Raw genomic sequence first — 19,050 nt, forward strand, 5'->3', positions numbered from 1 at the left:
ACTGGAGCTGCTCTAAGGTCTCCCCTTCAGGAGCCTTCTCTTCTCCAGGCTGACCCAGCCCAGCTCTCTCAGCCTGGCTCCAGAGCAGAGCTGCTCCAGCCCTTGCAGCATCCTCATTTTAAATCAGCGTTGTGCTAAACCCTGCTGAGGTATAAAAAAGAGTAATTTCTTACCAAACCCCTCTAGGTTTTACAGAACAACTGAGCATGGCAATTCTGGGAGTGGAAATCATCTTCTTCCTGCTTATGCTAAATGATGTAAACAAAGCTCCAGCTTTTACAGGTGTAAAACTCTGGGTGACCCAAATGAGGATAACACAGGGAGCCAAGCTCTAACTTCTGAAAGCGGTCTCCACCTTCACAAAGGCTTTGGGGCAGGCTGTAGGATGTGATTTTATCTACATTCCTCAATCCTTTCAAACCTTGCATTGCTGGCCATTGAACAAGCACCTCCACCCTTCTCCTGCCCTCCAGATGAAACACATTCACACCGGGCTCCAGTTTGTTACCTCCCTCTCCAGCCCAGCAGCATCAGTGGGAGAGCCCAGGGAGCCGTGTTTAACTGGCAGCCTCTTGTTGCTAATGAGCTCTGAGGGGCTCCCCACAGCTCCTAATGGTCAGCAGAAATGCACTCACTGATGCAGATGGGCTCCAGGGCAGCAGAGATGCTGGAGCAGGCTCCTAGGAACAACCCAGGCCACCAGCGCAGCTCCCCATGAAGCACCAGCATGGGGCCACTGCTGCAGCCCCCATTGGGCTCCTCTAGTCACAGCTGTGGGTCTGGAGAGCCTTTGGAGGCTATAGGGTTGTCTCATCCAGGGAAAGTGTTCCCTGAGGGGTCTGGTTGCTCTGCAGCTTCTCTGCAGCATGTTCTGCATAAGAGCCTCTCACATCGATGCTGCAATTAGGTGTCTGAGCAGGCACATCATCATCAGTGCTTAAAATCCATCAGGAAGTCCTCAACAGGAGAGATTTAAGCCACAGATTCAGCTGACCACCACCCAACCAGGTCCATTTGAGAGCCTGGGACCCCTGCCTCCTCTGCTGCCCTTCCTCATTCTTTAATAAGGGCTCAGAAAAGGGGAACCTGCAGAAAGCCCATCAGCAGCACTGTTCTGCTGCCAGTAAGGCCACAGCTACACTGATGCAGCCCCCTTCTCCCTGTGCTGTGCTGCTCCAAAGAAGCCAGGCAAGTGCTGTGGGTCCAGCATCCCCAGGGAAACCACTCTTCCAACTCAAGCACCTTCCCAGGGGATTTTTATTGGGTCCTGAAGCTTCCATGCTGCGAGTCTGGCTCATTCCTGGAAGCTGGGAGCAGTAAACAAGTGACGGTCTATTCTGAGATACCAGGGCAGTGACCCTTCTTTTTCACTGCCTGGTATTTTATATCCCACCTCTTGGTTTCAGTAGGAAAAATAAAGTTGTGGAAGAGGAGGGAATTTTCTAGCCAGTTCTGTATGAATCTAGCAGATGTCAGAAGGATGCTGTTTCTGGGTCAGTGCAGCAAGTCCCTTTGCTCAACAGCTTCCCACCACACACAGAAACATACAGCCCACATAGGGCAGAGCCATCCCAGAGCATCTCAGAAGTTCATACAACACGAGATAAAAGGGGAATAGCCTGAAAATCATTAAATGAGGAAATAGCCTCATTTAAAATAAGAGCATGGATTCAAAACCACCACAAATGCTCCATCCCTGTCAGTGTTGAAGGCCAGGCTGGACAGAGCCTTGGGTGGCATGGTCTAGTGTTAGGCATCCCTGGCCATGGCAGGGGGGTGGAAACAGATGATCTTAAAGTCCTTTCCAACTCAAACCATTCTATGATTCCTCTTAAAATCACCCAGTAATTGAAGATTTAAGAACTTGAAACCTGGTTACTAAAGATGTACAGGAGGAGGATTAAGTTAGAAGATTTACACCAACAATCTAAGAATACATCCCTCTCTCACTCCTCCATCTTCCTAAGCCCTGCTGCTTGACAATTTGGTTCCCACCACTATAGATCAACCTAAAAAAGCCACCACTGACCTCAAAAAAACAGCCAGCACTGAGAAAATGTGGATTTCTTATAGCATCATGAACAGCAGTGAGCGTGCGGGGATCTGAAGTTAATGGGAACTGATGCTGCAGACATGGTGTCTAAGGGGTGAGGGTATCCAGCGAGTAGAAAATAGCCCAACTGAGTAACACAGGAACTGAGGTTGTAAAAATCAATGCATACAAGATAGGCTCAAAGCACCAGCACCAGCAGCCCAAGCACTAGCACCAGTAACTGCTAAATAATGGCTCTTTACAAAGCAAAGCTATTTCTTAAAGAAGGGAGAAGATCTAAAGGCAGAAAAGCACATTTAATCCCTAACAATCACTTTGACCACAGAGAGGCACAAAGAATACCAAGGACACCCAAAGCTATTACTAAAAGCTTAAATTAAACTAGGAAAAAAAAAACCAAACCCAAAGTGTTTGTTAAGCACAGAGTAGGTTCAAGTCCCAACCATCTGGAGAAGGAAGCAGTCCAGAAGCTCGTAGTCAAAGGGCTACTTTAGATGAAAACAATGGTCCTTTCTGCTAAAACCAAAACAAATTCAAAATCCACCCCCAAACAAAGCACTAGCCAAGTTCTACCACATACCCAAAATGAAGTAAGCAAGGAAGGAGACAGAAAACAGCCCCCCTTGGGGCCCTGAAGTCATACCATTTGCTCTCTTTTCCAAACATAAAGCAGAGTCCAGCAGGGAGTCTCCCTTCTCCGGATGGAAGCTGAAGAGCAGGAGCTCACCCACCAGCAGCCAGCTCCAGGGCTAAAGTTCCACCAGACTTTATCCAAGAAATCAAGGAGGCACATGGAAAAGAGGAACTTGGAAAGTCTTTTTCATCTCCATTACTTACAACTTCCTACAAGCGCCCAAGTCCGAACTGAGGACCACAAGCATCCCTCACCCCATGGTGGCTTTACTACTGCAGCCCTTGCACTGATGCTGGCAATGCTGCGCCACCACCCATCTTTCTGCCCTGTTGATGTCCCTAAGGTAGCCAAGACTCACTCATCACACCACAAATCAAGCTGGCACTTTAGAGATCATGCTTCATCTACTTGGGTGCTAAGTACATTAACTGCTGCCCAGCTAATAGTCACTCCTGATCAATGACACATCGAGCCCTGCCAAGATGACAATTCTGCTGCTTAAAAATCCTCACATCACAACACAAACTGCTCCTCCACTTTGCCCCACACATGAGGAAAACCTTCCACTATCCCACAGAGCTGGAAACACAGGAACAATGCATCTAAGGATGGGGTTTATAGGTGTTCAGAAGCCTGATGATGTAGATGGACACCTACATACCTGTAGGAGCTGTCACAAGCAGAGCACCTCCTGCAGAGCCTAGGCATGGAGAGATGGGGGTGCACAGAAGAGCCATTAAAGCTCACTACTTCTTGGTCTCTTCAGGGAACAACCCTAGCAGAGATAGATGCACAGCAGTAACTGCCTCTGCTGTGCCTCCTTCCACTCACTCTAATGGGCAGCAGAGGTGGAGACTTTCCATGGATAACTTCTGGAGGTTCAGTGATGCACAGGGACCATCAGGGACCATAGAGTGAAGGTGTTGGCTCAGCTGCTGATGCACTTGCTTTCAAAGCATCGTGCAACACAGCACAGAAAAGACTTTCCAACCGACTCATTCTTAGGGTTGTCCTAACCTAGTTACTAGCAACCTGCACCAGCCTACTCACCATCAGCTGGAGCGTAAGGGAAAGACAATGTTAAGCAAGAAGCACAACCACCAAGACTGCAAGCCCAGGAAATAGAGCCCACACCACAAACAGCAAAATACCCACCAGCAAAGCCTCAGGTTTGTTTTAAGCTGCTGGTTTGCTCCTGGTCAAAGGAAAGCCTGTGACACAGTGCCTATAAATTACCTGTAATGCTGCAGCAGTGAGCAGAGCCCCATCTGTGCCTGGGCACAGGTGAGACCTCACTAGCGTGTAAGTGCAGGCTGCCTTTCAATTACACTCACCAGCCCATTAGGCAAATGAGCTTTGCATACAAGAGGATAGCTGAGAAGTCAAGAAATAGGCCCTGAAGTAAAATATGTTTTCTGACCTACATGTCCCTGGGAAGATGTGGACAGTGATTTTGCTGTTCTGTCCAGGGCTATGTGAGATGTTCATGTCTTCAGCTTTCTGCTCTTCGCACTGGTGTGCTATTGAGGATGGTCTCTCCACCATGCAGAACTGAAGGCAGCCAATGACATCAGCATACCCTGCATCCCACCTCTCAGAAACACGCTCATTCATCAGCAACTGTAGCAACAGGACAAGGAGAAATGGTTTAAACTTAAACAGGGAAAGTTCAGGTTAGATATAAGGCAGAAGTTGCTCCTTGTGAGGGTGCTGAGGCGCTGGCACAGGGTGCCCAGAGAAGCTGTGGCTGCCCCATCCCTGGCAGTGCTCAAGGGCAGATTGGACACAGGGGTTTGGAGCAAGCTGCTCTAGTGGAAGGTGTCCCTGCCCGTGGGAGGGGGTTGAAGCTGGATGAGCTTTAAGGTCCCTTCCAACACAAACCAGGCTGGGATTCAATGATTTGCAGGTTCTGCCTTGCAGTAGGCTTGATGGAAGATTAAAGTATTACTGGCTCCAGAGAATTGATTCCATGAAACTGATTCCATGGGGTTTCAATAAATAAACCACTCACCTACAGCATGATCCCCAGCACCCCAAGGCGGCGCAGCAGCGCATGCTGCCCGGGGGTATGGGATTACACTGGTGTCCCGTGTTACCCAGGACATTCGTGTGGACTAAACAGTTCTGCTCAGGTGATCCTCAAGAATTAAGTCTGCCTGCACGTCCCTGTTCTTTTCCCCTGGTGAGTGTATGCAAAACAGAGACAACCCAGCTCCTCTCCCAGGATCCAGATGGCACTTGCAAACCTTGTCTGTGTATCAAATGTTGTTTTTTAGATCAAGTGTCCCTGGTTGACAACACAGAACTTCATGATGCTATCTTTAGAGAGGCTTCTCTGCAAAGAAACACCCTTGGAGCATACGTTACAAGGAATATGCTAATGTGGCAGGGTGTTTTCAGCACACACAAATGGATCTTGTTTCTCGGAGCTCAGATACCCCTGAACAAGCTGAGCCTGGCTGAAGATGAAGGGTCACCCCGCTACCCTTTGAGCACCAAGTCCCTACAGAAAAGACACGCCAATGAGTTAAGGTTGTAGAGAAAGTTTCATGTAGACCATGGGAGAGATGCAGGGTGAGCTCACAGCGAAGTCCACTCACACACCAGAACCATGCTCACCAAAAAACCCTACTCAATGAGTGAGAGTAGCTGATAACAGCCAAACCCAAGACTTTCCATTCCTCATTTCTCCTACTGTTTTAAAGATTCCTACCCTACTTTCTTGTTCATCCAAATGCAAGGGGCTGATAATAAACCAATGGTTTTCATCCTCAAGGTCTTCATTTCCTCCTCCAGATTTCACGTCAAGATAAAGGAGCACAGGCAAAGTAACTTTTTTTGTTTGAGCAGTCCCTTAATAAAGCACAAAACTTTGAGTTTCACACATTCCTGTTGTTCCTCAACAAAAAAATTCGTAGGAATTGTTCGGAGTAACACCATCACCCCCAAGAACCCCACACCCTGAGTTGTTTCCTGTGCTCCTCAGCTCCAAGAACACGACTCATTACCTGCATGATTACCTACAACCCTAATCCTAACCTCCGACCTGTACACACTCCCACCAAGCAGCAAACCGGGATTACAGAAGCCAGGGGAAGACAAAGGTGGGTGCAGAACCAGCAAAGGTCACGTTGCTGCTCATGCCCAGGATCTGGAGGTGATGCCACCAGCAGCAAGGTGGCGGAAATAACCCCTGCCTGCTGCTGAAAAGAACATTGTGGAACAGTGACATCAGGTAAAGCAGCTTCTCCCGAAAAAAGAAAGTGATCCAGGAGGTAGCTCCTTCCATATTGCAGGCGCGCACAGTAAACACCATATGGCCTGTTAATTTAATTAGGGAGAAGAAACCCCCTAAGTTTGAGATTTGACTTTGAAGGGTTCAAAACAAGGATGAAGAAAATCGCTCCAGCTACTCGATCAGGCTGTGTTGCTAGCTTCATCCACCCTGCTGACCTGCTTTAGCTGCACAGGACCTCCGAGGGGATGGGCTCGAAGTCTACAACCAGATGTGCACAACCTGCATCATTTCAGGGTGGTCCACCCCGGGCAGGCAAGCCAGGACAGGTCTGTACCAGGAAGTGCAGTGAGTAACCAGAGTACTTCAGCTAAACCCATCTCCTGAGACACCAACCAGGATTTCTGTCGTAATCCTTCTCACAAACTACATTGGTGGGTTCCACCCATCAAGGCAGGATGCTACTCAAGGTGGAGGTCAACCTGACACATGCCGAAGAACCAGTGCTGAGACACAAAGTCTCAGGTAAAGTCCATTCCATTTGTATTCATAACCTTGAGGTAAATCAGCCAAGCCCCAGGCATTCCCGAAGACACACTACAGCATCTACCTCCAGAGCAGGAACAGGGGCTCTTTGACCAGTGGAGCTCTGTTAACCGAACAAAAGGTCATTCTCTGTTTTGAATGCGTTTTCCATGTCCTGCTCCGAGGAGAGAAGAGCACACCTGGGAGCTTTCCTAGCTGGAGGTTTACATACATGTATCTGTGCCACAACAGGAGAATGTGGCACTGGTGTCTTGCTCGAGCACCCTCCCCAGTGCTCACCCTCCAGCGCTGCCCGTGCATCACTGGCAGGGAACAAGACAGATCCCATGGAAATGGCTGCTGGGACACCAACAAGAATGCAAAGACACAAAATCTACTGGTTACCTATGAACAAGCCTCAACAGCTGAGGCTTACGGGGCTTTTTGATGGGTTTTTCATCTTCAAGCAGCCTGCGCAGGCCGAGGCAGGAGCATGCAATGCCTTGGTCATGGTGCTTGGAGCACCATCATCCCCCAGCAAGCTGCTCTGTCAGGAGCCACCACCACAAACCTCACCAGCTACAACACTGCAGCATAACCAAACTCCTTTTGGGGGGCCCACTGTGTCATAAGGGAAACCCAGTGTTTCTCCATAGAAGTATACATCTCGACCAGCCAACAGAGCTCTGTCACCTAAGCTGTTGGGATAGAAGCACAAAGAAAAGCTATGCCTGCTGCCTCCAGCGCAGAGACAAGCTGCCGCTCCCCCCATGGCACAAAGCAGGTCAGGGCACTGTGGACTGGTCCCGTTGCCACAGGACATGACCCACCTCAGTGGAGATGCTCTGTGCTCTGCAGAACAGGTTCCTGTTCAAATCCTAGGTAGGGCAGCAGGAAATGCCCCCCTCCTGTCTCCTAACTGCAGCACATCTCCCCTTGAGGCAAACCCACTCTGCCAGAAGAGATTTGGGGGTTTCCTGCAAGCTGCTGCCCTGCTGATGAATTGTACCAGGAGAAAAAAAACCTTGCTCCTAGAAGGTTGTAACCACAGCCGGTGGGTAGTTTCTCTTTGGCTCCTCTCAATATAACTGACCACACTCACAAATTAGCAACCCACTTATTCAATTACTGTTCCCTTTTCTCCCCAGACCCAGGTCAGGATCGTGTATCCCATTAACCAGCGCTGCAGCAATAGCTCAGAGCCCAGTTTCCCATCTTCTAGTAAAAAAAACCCAACCCCACCCCAAATTACCCAACATCTAAAGCCCAGCGAACTCCTTTCTGCTCAGCAAGAAACCCTCCTCTCAGGACACTGCAAAGATTTCATTTACCACCAATTGCCCTCTGGTTGTTTTACATTTATGGGGTGGGCACTGAAGAAAGGAAGCAAGCAGGGAGGGGGTGTAATTAGCTCTGCTTGGAAAACGTTCACCCCAGTTGTAACAGCAACTGGAGCCTGTCAGCGGCTTAAGAGAATCAGGGTTTTGTTCCTTGCTGAAGTGTCTGTGCTGGGGGGAGAAAAAAAAAGGGGGAGAAAAAGAAATATATTAAGGGGGGAAAAAAATAAAATCAATAAGTGGATCGTACTTCTTGCCACAAGCCCATATGGAAGTAATCAAGCACAAGGGTGGCAGCTGGGGCCAATAACAGTCACCTGCAGTTGAGGGACATGGGGGTTTCGGATGGGTTTTTAATGCTAATTTCCTGCAGGAACAATGCGGGAGCGGCAGCCGAGGCGGGATGAATAGGGCCCAGCGGGAACAATGGCTGCACCTGGCGCCGGGAGCAGCGGCACGGAGCCGGCACGCGGCCGCGGCACATCTGCTGCGCGCAGCCCCCGTCCCCCCGCGCTGCGCCCGCAGCCCCGGCTCCAGCGCACGGCGCCGCTCGCTGCAACAGGTTGAGAGGGGCTGGGGCTCTGCCACCGCTGCCCCTGGCTTGGGGCGAGCTCAAGGATGGGGCTCAGCGCTCCTGAGGGCTGCTGGATGCTGGAGAGGGGCTGCTTCATCAGGGGCTGCAGTGACAGGGCAGGGGGTGACGGGTTCAAACTGAAACAGGGGAAGTTCGGGTTAGGTATAAGATAGAAGCTCTTCCCTGTGAGGGTGCTGAGGCGCTGGCACAGGGTGCCCAGAGAAGCTGTGGCTGCCCCATCCCTGGCAGTGTTCAAGGCCAGGCTGGACAGAGCCTTGGGTGACATGGTTTAGCGTTAGGTATCCATGCCCGTGGCAGGGGGTTGGAACTGGATGATCTTAAGGTCCTTTCCAACCCAGTCTATGATTCCATGATTCTTGGGTTGGTTTTGGTGAAAGAGATGCCTTTAAAATGGACAGATACGCAGCATCCCACCATCAGGTTGTGGCAGCCTGTTGCTGGAAGGAAAACTGATTCTTGGCTTTGTAGTCTCCATAGGACTGGAGAGCAACAGAGCAGCAGATCTGCAACAGTCCTGGTTCTTCCTGTGAGTGTCCTCCTTCAACAGCACAAGTCCTGTTTACGGACATGAAGGACTGGAGTCCCGCACGGGAGCACGCCAAGGAAATTCAATACACGTTATTGTAAAACCTTAAGCTTGGCTTGCAAAAACACCACTGCCCAGCCTAGTAAAAGGCATGACTGTTACACTTTAAAATGCTTTGAAATGACTCTTGCCCATTCAGACAGGAGCCACCAACACACAAAGCACTGCTAAGGTCAAGGCCCTGCCTTGGCAAATTGCTTGCAGACCCAGGAACTGAACCCAAAGCCCTCCTTGCTGCACTTCAGCTGCAGGATCATCACTCACCAGTGCTTCCTGGCTTCTCTCTTGCTCTAAACAAAGGTTTTTCCAGCCTTTCCCTGAATGCTGCATGAATTAAGACAGTCCCCATCACAAATATAGAAGTTGCTCAAGCTCCCAGAGACCTGCAGTGATGCTGCCCCCAGGGACTGCTCTGGAGTGTCTGTCAAAACACATTTCATACCTAGCTTCTAACAAGCAGTCAGATACGGAAGCAGTCACTAGATGCTAGGATAAAGGCAAGCTTATGATCTAGGCCAGAACCAGTATAGGTAAGCCAGCTCTTATTGTGGGAAAACGACCCAACAGGCAACAGCTGACGACCATCTCCCGTTTGGGTTTAAGAACCAGCCTGCGTTCCCTTAAATCTGCTACATATGCCCAAGTCCTCAAATGACTTTGTTCAGCTCTCCAGCACCACTATAAACATCGTGCATACACGTCAAACAAATCTTGTGTTTTAGCCAAACCCTAAAAAAAACAGAGCTGGAAAAAACAAGAGGCCACCTGGCTCACCCATCCCAGTGAGAGCCGTGGGAGCGGGCTGCCTCCTGCACGCTGCTGCTTCTCCGGGTCAATGCAGGGACCAAAGAGCTAGTTGCCCCGAATATAGCTCCTGAAACGCTCTTTCCTGCTGTCCCCCTCCAGTGATCACCTCCACAAGCCAAACCCCACTGTGAGCAATGCGTGACAAAGCTCTGTAAAGTAGCACTTAGGGACTCTCAGTGATCTGACATACAAGGCAGCAGCAGAAGTGAAACCCTGCTCTCCGGGGGACACTGGTCCTGCAAGAGTAAGAGGAGTAAAACAGAAGGGAAAAAACAAGCCAAGAGCCTGCCGCACGTTCACGTGAGCAAAGCTCCCTTCGCTTCTGGCTTGAGCAGGTTGAAACGAGCCTCTGCAAAAACCAGCACATTCAACTTGCAAAAATAGCAGCAGCGCCTTGGAAGTGAGCAGGGGCTGTGGCTCCAGGCCTTGGGCAGAGCAGAACCTGACTTGGCAGCACCAGTCTGGCCTTTTCACTAATAAATGGAGTTTCTGCTCTTTTCCTCGGGGCATTCCCTGTGTAACACATTTCTCAGAGTAACGATTTATTCTCCTTGCCTTTAGCGAATCTGATCCTTCCTCAGACCCTTCGAATCCTTCACTTGGCCTCCCGCAGTTTGCTGTTGGCAGGGTTTGCTCACATTGCCTTTGCTGTACCCCTTCTACCTTGGTTCTTACACTGCAGTCTCTTAGTTTTGCATAGTTGCAGGTTTCTCTATGATGGAGCACGGCTGCCCCATCCCTGGCAGTGTTCAAGGCCAGGTTGGACACAGGGGCTTGAAGCAACCTGCTCTAGTGGAAGGTGTCCCTGCCCATGGCAGGGGGTTGAGGAGCTTTAAGGTCCCTTCCAACACAAACCAGTCTGATTCTCTTCCCCAAACACAACCACCCCTCTCACCTGAGCACTAGCTCATCAGGCACACCAAATCCTTTCAAAAAATAGGGAAACCTGAGAAGAAAACCCAGTTTCCCACAGGGCTTAAGCAAGACACTGTAAATCAGCTACTTCATGTCTAAATCCTGCTGCCCTGATGCTGGCAAAACTTCCGTCTGCTGCCTCAGAGCCCAACCTGCACGGAGACAACGGGAGCAGATGCTCCAACATGCAGCGTTCCCAAATTCAGGAAGTCTTTGGGAGAGCTGCACAGAGGATCACAGCTCTCTGCCTTCAGAGATCGTCACCCTCTGTGCAGCTTGGCTGGAGATCCGCTGGGTTTCATTCCTCCTTTGTGAGACGGAGCTGCAGAGCATCAGGCAGCACACACTCCTCCTGCCTCCTCTCCAGGCTGTGAGGGATGCTCGGGAGGTGTTTGCCATGCTGCAGAAGCAGACTTACAAGAGCTCATTTTTAAACCCTGTACCCAAATGCTTGTGTGCTGCAAGAGAAGGGAAACCTGAAGGTGGCACACGCAGGGGCTGAGCCAGAGGAGCACAGAGCTGCAGCCCATGCAGCACCCTGCCAGGGACCTGGCCAGGCTGCACTGCGCTCTCCCTGGGGAATCCCTGTCACTTGGCACAGCGAGAACTAACCCGGACAAAGCAACAGCAAAGTGCCCCAAAGGGAATCACTCTGCACCAGCCTAGCAAGTACATGTCTCCCTTTTCCCAGCCTGACAGCAAGTGATCCTCAACCACATTTTAGCTCCCCAAACTCTGAGTGCTGATTTTGGGGCACCTCCCACAGCTGGGGAGGGTTTCTCCAGCACATAAAGTCAGCTGTGAGTACAATCACACAGGAACCAAAGGCTGAATGGGGGAGAAAAAGCCAGTAATAACCCGGAGAGCCAGGCAGCAGCTCAGCAAACACGCAACAGAGGGATCCCTACAACACAAGGGATCCCTACAACAAGAGGGATCCCTACAACAAGAGGGATCCCTACAACAAGCCACCCCCAAGAGGTGGAGGAGCAATTTGAGCCACTGAGCCTTCCCAAAAATACCAGGGGGCAGGGGGATGTGCAGGTTTAAAATACACATGAGGATCAGGAGATTATAATGGAATAAGTGAAAATACAGCAGCCTGCATCCCAACAGTGGAAATACATAGGGCAGGGAAGTGTGTTCTAGTAGCACAAAATTGATCCAAGAGATTTAGATGCTGGTAGCATCAGTTGCTGCTCAAGGAGCGCAAAGACAAAAAAGGGAGCAGCAGCCTCTGGCACAATGCAGAGGAGCACGGAAAACACAGATAATATTAAGGAAATTTGGGAGCTGATGGAAGAAATCCACCTCTGCAGATTCCACACCCCCGCAGCTTCACTATCAGCAGGCAGAAATGAGAGTAAGGCTCAGTACAGCAGAGAAACGTGTTCTGCTAAAACACACAAACCCCTTCCTGCTTTCTCCCATTTCCCCAGCACACGCTGAATCCCAGCCTTCTGCGCACGGGGAGGTGTGGGGGGGAGAAAATACAAATCAGGAAAAGATAATAATCACCCATTCCATAGCAACACAGAGGAGCTGTACCGCAGCTCCCCTCCGAGAGAGTTGAGTGTTTTTTCAGCTGCAGAATCCACGCATGCCGCCGGCTCCTCTATTGAAGTTTCCCCCGGCAGAGCCACTGCAGAGGACAGGAGGCAGGGATGGGAGGCTCCCACCCTCTCCCTCTACCTGTGCTCAAGGTTGAGGTCCTCCCTGGACCACCAGCAAAACCCACACTGCTGTTCAAAGCTCCTTGTCAGCAGCTCAGCATCCCCCCCACCCCCGCGCATCCCCACTGCGCCTTACCCAGTCCCCTTTAACAACAGACCCCTCTCTGCTTACCCTACACAGCGAGGCTGCAAGGATCCAGCTGCTGGTGGATACACCTATTTTCTTTGAAATATAAAGCAAAAGGGCTCTTCCTCCTCCTCCTCCTCCTCCTCCACTCGTGATCTTCGAGCGCAGCCGGAGCCCAGCCTGCCTTCTCCTTTCATTAGCTGGACATGTGTCAGGTCCCGCACATCTGCGATTTCTCACTGCCTGGAGCCGCCTGTCCGATTCCAGGGAAACACAGATGGATCCCAGATGGGAAGGTCCTGCCAAACAGACCAGCTCTCCACCTTGCCAGAATACCCAGCTTAGAGGCACACACCCTGGGCTCCCTGCCTGCTCCCTGCCTGCGCCGCTGCTGCCAGGCTGCTCGCCAGCTGATGTCACCAAGCACACACCTACCAGCGCCTCGCAGCCCGCCTGACATTAACTTGTTAAATACATGGGATTTGTTTATGGCCGGCAATAACAGCGAGAGGAAAGGAGGGTTTCACCAGACGGGTCATCCCCAAACCCACTCTGCCTTTACACAGCGCTGGGTGCAACCCAGCCTTCATCTCAGCCCTCGATTTTGAAATCTGGATGAGCTGTTGGCTAAAGGAGGGAATTAATCCTGTGAAGGTTTCCCCCATGCACATAAATCTTAGCTGTAAAACTCCCCTCCAAGCCCCAGCGCCAGAGTTTGCGGCGCTGGAAAGCTGGCATGTGTTAGCAATTAGAAGCAACAACAAGATAACAAGATACTGATGTTGTGAGGGTACCAAAGGAGGACCCGAAAATTCAAAAGAAGAGCAATTAAATGTGTAACATATTACTGGGATCAAAAAGGAAGTGTTCAAGGAAAAAGTAAATCTGAACTGGTTTATACAGGGAGTAAACGCCACCAGGGATCTCACAGCAGCAAGGGAGGCTCAGGACACAAACCCATTGGACACAGCCATATCTGACCATCTTCCCCCCTCCCATTAACACCCAGCTCTGCCACCTACAACCCCCTGGTCATTCTGAATAGCTGCTCCCCGATGTGCAGCGTGAACAACAGGTATTAACTGGAGGCCCCAGACTAATCCCATCAGCCCAGCACCATTCACCACAAGCCGGGTGCTGGGGAAACAGGGATTTACACAGCGGCATCCCTGGCCATGCAGATGGGAGTCCCTGGCTGGGACTGCCCTGGAAAACAGGCAATTCCCACAGGGACTGCCCAGACCACCCTCCGGGCTCCCACGGAACCCAAGGAGAAGCAGCAACATTTGCCTTCTGCTTGCAGACCCTGCACAGGCACAGAGCTCAGGAGGGATTCACTGCTCCAGTCTGCATTTGTATATTCAGGCCTCAATACAACTCTTTCCAAATCTCTGCAGGCAAAACCACCTCTCTCTTCAGCTACTTTCTGTGAACCAGAGACCTTGCCCAGACACCGAAAACCTCCTGTGGCCCAAGCTGAGGGATGCTGATGCTTTAAAATCCCCACAATCACACAAGCTGATCTCCACTGTTGGTGTATGAGTGATAGTCCATTTACTAACTCACATACAGCAAAATCCCTCTTTTTATGGCATTCTCAATGCTCTGGTAGGCGACTGCTAACTGCCAAGCCATGTCCATAAACCCACCATAAGTACTGCCCCCCGGCATCCCACCCAGCCCTTCATCCCCTGCTTCTCTGCCTCTTACTCCTAATGAGTTTATGGTACTTCTGCTTCCCTTTAGGAAGGGAAAAGGCTGTAAAGGGAGGGGAAAAATAAAAGTGCTTTAAAGAAAGTATTAAAAAGCATTCTAGGAGCAGGCATGGCATGCGTTCATGAGCACATGGGCCACCATCGCCTACCCTCAGCACAGGCAGGATGCTGGATGGTAACAGGGGGGAGGCATTGGGGCAGGAGAAGTTCAGTTGTAGGAGCACATGCAGCTGCTGCAGCCTGGCTGGATGAGCACTTTGCTCTGAGAAAGGCAGGATTCACAGCTACCCTCCCACCTCCAAACCTCAGTGAAGAGCAGCAGTTTCACACACTACACTTCAAACAAGATGAATCCCAGGCAAGTCTCAGCACACAGATACCTGGAGCACCTTGTGGAGCGATGCTGCGGCTGGGAGCAGGCAGATCCCACTCCTTCCTGCACCCCAGGCCCCGCTGGCAGGGTTGCTGGCAAAGCACATCAGTAAAACATTTCAGTTCAGTTCAGTTCAGCTCGCGGGGGCTTCTGACACTTGTGATGGAGGTTGCGCAAAATGCTGCAGCTCTCGAGATTTCATAAGCCTGAGATGGAAAAATCATCTCTGAATTACACAGGCAATGAGGGAGATGAACCCCAGCAGCTCCACGAGCACCAGAATTAATGAAGTTATTTTCCTATGGACTGGTGTGTCATGGTTTGTGCCCCGGCGCCTCGCACTGTGCAGTCCTCAACAGGAGCCCTCCCCAGCCAGGGTCAAGCCAACAGTGGTGTCTCTCATGTGGATTCTCTGATGTCTTGCAAGCGGAGAGCTCATGTTGCAGCTTTGCCCCCAGTGGAGATGTCACCAGGCAGATGGACACAGCCCTGGGCTTAAGACATTAAGCATTCAGCATTAGGCACTGCTGTTCCCTGCCCCGACATCACCAAACCAGCCTGAAACCAGGCAGTGAATTCAAAAGCTGAGCACAAAAAGGAGGGGGATGCTGGGTGACCAAGAGAAGATGCAGCCTGGGAGCTGCCAGGTCTCTAGGTCAAAGTGATCAGAGCAAGCCCTCTTACAGGACACACAGGGATAGCCTGAGATTTGGGGGTTTGTCTGAGATAGGTAACCAGCCCTACGTGTTCCCTCTCCTTCTTTTTGAATCCTGTTTTAGCTTAAGGACCTCAACAGCTTGTAAATGTTTCACTTTGCATAAACAAAAGCTGTCCCCAACTATGACAACTGCGTTGTAACTCCCATTTGTCAAATCATGGCCAGATAAATCTTCTCCCTATTTTTACAACCTGAAGTAGTTTAAAACAACAAAACCTCAGGCGACTGAGTATTTGAAGTATAATCACAATGATCTGACTTTATGAAACTGTGCACACTCTTTGCCATGGTGTCCACAGGCCAGTATCTACCAAACCAACATCCTCAGGAAGGAAATCCCCACTTCTGGCTAGAGGGGTAGGAATATGCCAAACCTCATGGCTCACCTTGGAGTAAGGAAGATGCACGTGTGGTTTTGGGCTTTCAAGGCATAAAAATACTTAGGTGGGGACACCTGGGTGCTCTAGCGTAGTAGCCACTGCAAAACTGCCTTTGAAAGGGTTGTGGATTGTATCTTAAACAGGAGCCATGTGCCTAAGCTCACCCAAACCATGACCCATCCCTAAGCTCACCCAAACCATGACCCATCCCTAAGCTCACCCAAACCATGACCCATCCCTAAGCTCACCCAAACCATGACCCATCCCTAAGCTCGCCCAAACCATGACCCATCCCTAAGCTCACTACTGGCAGAGGCCCATGGAGCTGCAAGCAAGCCAGGAGAAAGCCTCTGGCACATCCATGTCCTGCTCAGCCACTGCCTTTGCAAGCAGAGCAGAGGGAAGTACAGGCAACACACTACTAGAAGACACCAAGATGCATCATCTACCAACCTCCAGCAGCACCTCGACACAACCAAGAGGCCAACCTGCTCCCCAGATATGCATTAAGATAGATTTTGTAACCCAGACATGGCCACTAGGATGGAAGGAAGGAGGACTGCAGGCAGCACAGGGCAAACTGCTTTCCCCAGCTCACTGCATTAATCTGCTTCTGCTTTCTTCTCCTGGGAATGTTCCATGGAAAGAACGATGCAAACAAAGTTTGAACACTGGGAGCTATTGATACCTGCTGCTGAGTGTGGTTTCTGAGGAAAGCAAGGCAATCTGAAGAATTTTTCCAGTTTCCAGTGGAATTTTTATGCCTATCACAGCCCACAGCCCCAGCAAGCACAAGAGACCTGAACCCCTTCTGATTTTGCTGCTGTTCCACCCATATTTCATTACATGCTACAGCTTTATTTTTGTGCCTGCTGGGTTCTTACCTCAGAAAGAAGCTTCCCTCGTATTCACAGCAGCTCTGGAAGGCTTTGCCTTTTTAAGCTGACCACTTTCCATTGCACAGAAGAATAAATCCAAATGCACCAAGGCAGCCAAAGCCATTTATCAGGCTAAGTGGAAACCGTAAATTCATGCTAACTGGAATCTGATGGAAACCAATTGGGATCCTCCTCCTCCTCCAGGCTCAGGTCTGGCAGGAAAGTCAAACATTTTATTGCCTTCTTTATGCCTTACTTACAAGTCAGTGGAGCCAAGAAGGGGCTGCTCCCTTTGAAGCCATGCTGTTGGGGTTCCAGGGCAGGCTCATTGACTTGAGTTCAAGCTCAGCTGACAGAGGCAGGCACCCATCCACCCCCCTTAACAGAGCTTAAACCTCTCCATTCCTGGCAAGTTTATCACATTTAACAAACATCCTCTTTTCAATACAGCCATGATTTAAATTAGCACATGGGAGATGATGGTAACAAGCTTAATTTGTCAAGTAAATCTAATCACATTGCCTCCTGAAGGAGGAGGAGTGCTTGTCTTTTGTGCCATTGCAGTCCTGCCCAGGGAGGGGGGAAATGTATTAAAAGTTGGGCTTAACTGAGCTGGCAGAACTTACACCCAGAAAAACTAGGATCAGACATTGCACTGGGAGCAAAGGTGCAACAAGGAATTAAGCACAACCTAAAGAAACTATTGAAACTTTACTTCTGGCCACTGATTTGGGACTGGGGAGGGGACAACACCTAAGCAAAACTGACCTTCTTCCTGCTGAAGGAGCGCATATGTAAAGAAAAACCACCCAGGAATGGATATCCTGTCAAAAAATCCCCTCCAAGACAAAAAAACAATTCCTAAACCTAACACCCTTGCTCTGATGAAAGATCCAAGCCTCTGTAACTGCCATGGGTATATAAACCAAACACAGAAAGAGGGAAAAAGTGAGTAATCCTGTTTGGAGAGCCCAAAGCCCAGCCTGCAGAGGATTAAGCCTAGGCCAGCAGCTCTGCAGCCTGACAATATCCTCCAGATCAACAGCAGTGCTGTTCGATGACAGAGGTTTGTTCCAATACATGCACCCACTCCCCTCCAGCTGTAGTTTCAGGCACACTTGTCTTTCCCTGCCCAACACCCAGGTGGGATCGGGAGCATTCCTGGCTTTGGAAACAGCTGATGGAGTCTCTGCTGCAGCTGACTTGGGCACCTCCCTGCTGCTTCAGAAAACCCAGTTACCTGCCTACAGCTGACATTTCTGTCCCAGTCCTTACAGGGCCAGACCCTTTAGCATGTGCTTATGGCGCAGACAAGCCCTGGAAGCAGAAATCCTCCCTTCTGCAGGTGACATGATGTGCTTTGAGAGCTGTGGCCAGGGTCAGACACTATTCTGGCCCCCCAGTGCTCTGCACACCTGCCCTGTGGAAGATCATTGACATTTAAGAAAGCACATGTTAAACCTTATCAAAGCAGGACTTGTCAGCAGAACTTTGCCTACAAGAAACGTGCAGAGGGGCTTTGGACAAGGGCCTGTAGGGACAGGACAAGGGGAATGGCTTTAACCTGCCAGAGGGGAGACTGAGATGAGCTCTTAGGCAGAAGCTCTTCCCTGTGAGGGTGCTGAGGCGCTGGCACAGGGTGCCCAGAGAAGCTGTGGCTGCCCCATCCCTGGCAGTGTTCAAGGGCAGGTTGGACACAGGGGCTTGGAGCAAGCTGCTCTAGTGGAAGGTGTTCCCTGCCCCTGGCAGGGGTTGGAACTGGATGAGCTTTAAGGTCCCTTTCAACCCAAACCAGGCTGGGGTTCTATGAGCCTGCAGTTTTGGTCTCATCCCAGAAAGAACAGCATTTGCAATCAAAACTAGGAGTGATAAAATGCCTGTGATGGATACCAAGCCCCTTCCCTACAGCAGGGTCATTACTCCTCAGCTCGCTTCCTGCACCTCCCTCAACCGGTGACTTCCCTCCTGCAGGCTGTGGCTTTTCCCCCGATAACAGCTTTTCCTTCTTTATACTGGACTGTTAAAGGAAGCCTTTCCCCCACCTCATCCTGAGCTTCCCTCCTCTCCAGTCCCTGAGACTGCAGCATCCGGGAGTGCTCTTGGGTGCTGGTACCTCGTGTCATTGCCAAGCCACGTCCTGGCATCACGCAGCTAAGGGAGGGTTATTTCCTCATTCATTAGTTGTCACTAAGCTGGCACCTTCATTCAAAACATCCAAATTTCTCACCCAAACTACAGACTCTGATTAAGACACTTCAATCAGTCCTCAGGACGTGAAGCAGGGCTTTCCAGTCAGTGCTAAACCTGAACAGGATTCCCTTCCCTCCAGCCCCACCAAACAATCAAACCTCACGTTTTAAATGGGTTGTGTGAGAGGGTTATTTCTATTTACCCAAACATTCTCCTTTGCAAAGCCCACCCTCGCTGGCTCCTGCTGCCAGCGGCCTTTTGGACCTAAGAAACGGTGGGTCTGAGGCAAGGACAAGCAAAGGGAAGGCA

General features: G+C 50.5%; 1 protein-coding gene across 5 annotated transcripts in view; it reads right to left on the reverse strand.

The window, feature by feature from the left end:
* The window catches only part of CBFA2T2 (CBFA2/RUNX1 partner transcriptional co-repressor 2), a 58,798-nt gene that overhangs the window by 23,928 nt on the left and 15,820 nt on the right, over positions 1-19,050 (reverse strand). Inside the window, exon 1 of one of the 5 annotated variants that reach the window (XM_057432384.1) lies at positions 12,533-13,478. The exons of the other annotated variants lie outside the window; for them this stretch is intronic. The gene's annotated coding sequence lies outside the window, so the exon portion shown is untranslated. Of the gene's footprint in view, positions 1-12,532; positions 13,479-19,050 lie in introns of those variants that run through there. 5 annotated transcript variants of the gene reach the window in all.

This window comes from Pezoporus wallicus, unplaced genomic scaffold, assembly GCF_028554395.1.
Source record: "Pezoporus wallicus isolate ANWC-B61680 ecotype Strahan unplaced genomic scaffold, APGP_CSIRO_Pwel_v1 contig_8090, whole genome shotgun sequence".
Taxonomy (NCBI): Eukaryota; Metazoa; Chordata; class Aves; order Psittaciformes; family Psittacidae; genus Pezoporus; species Pezoporus wallicus.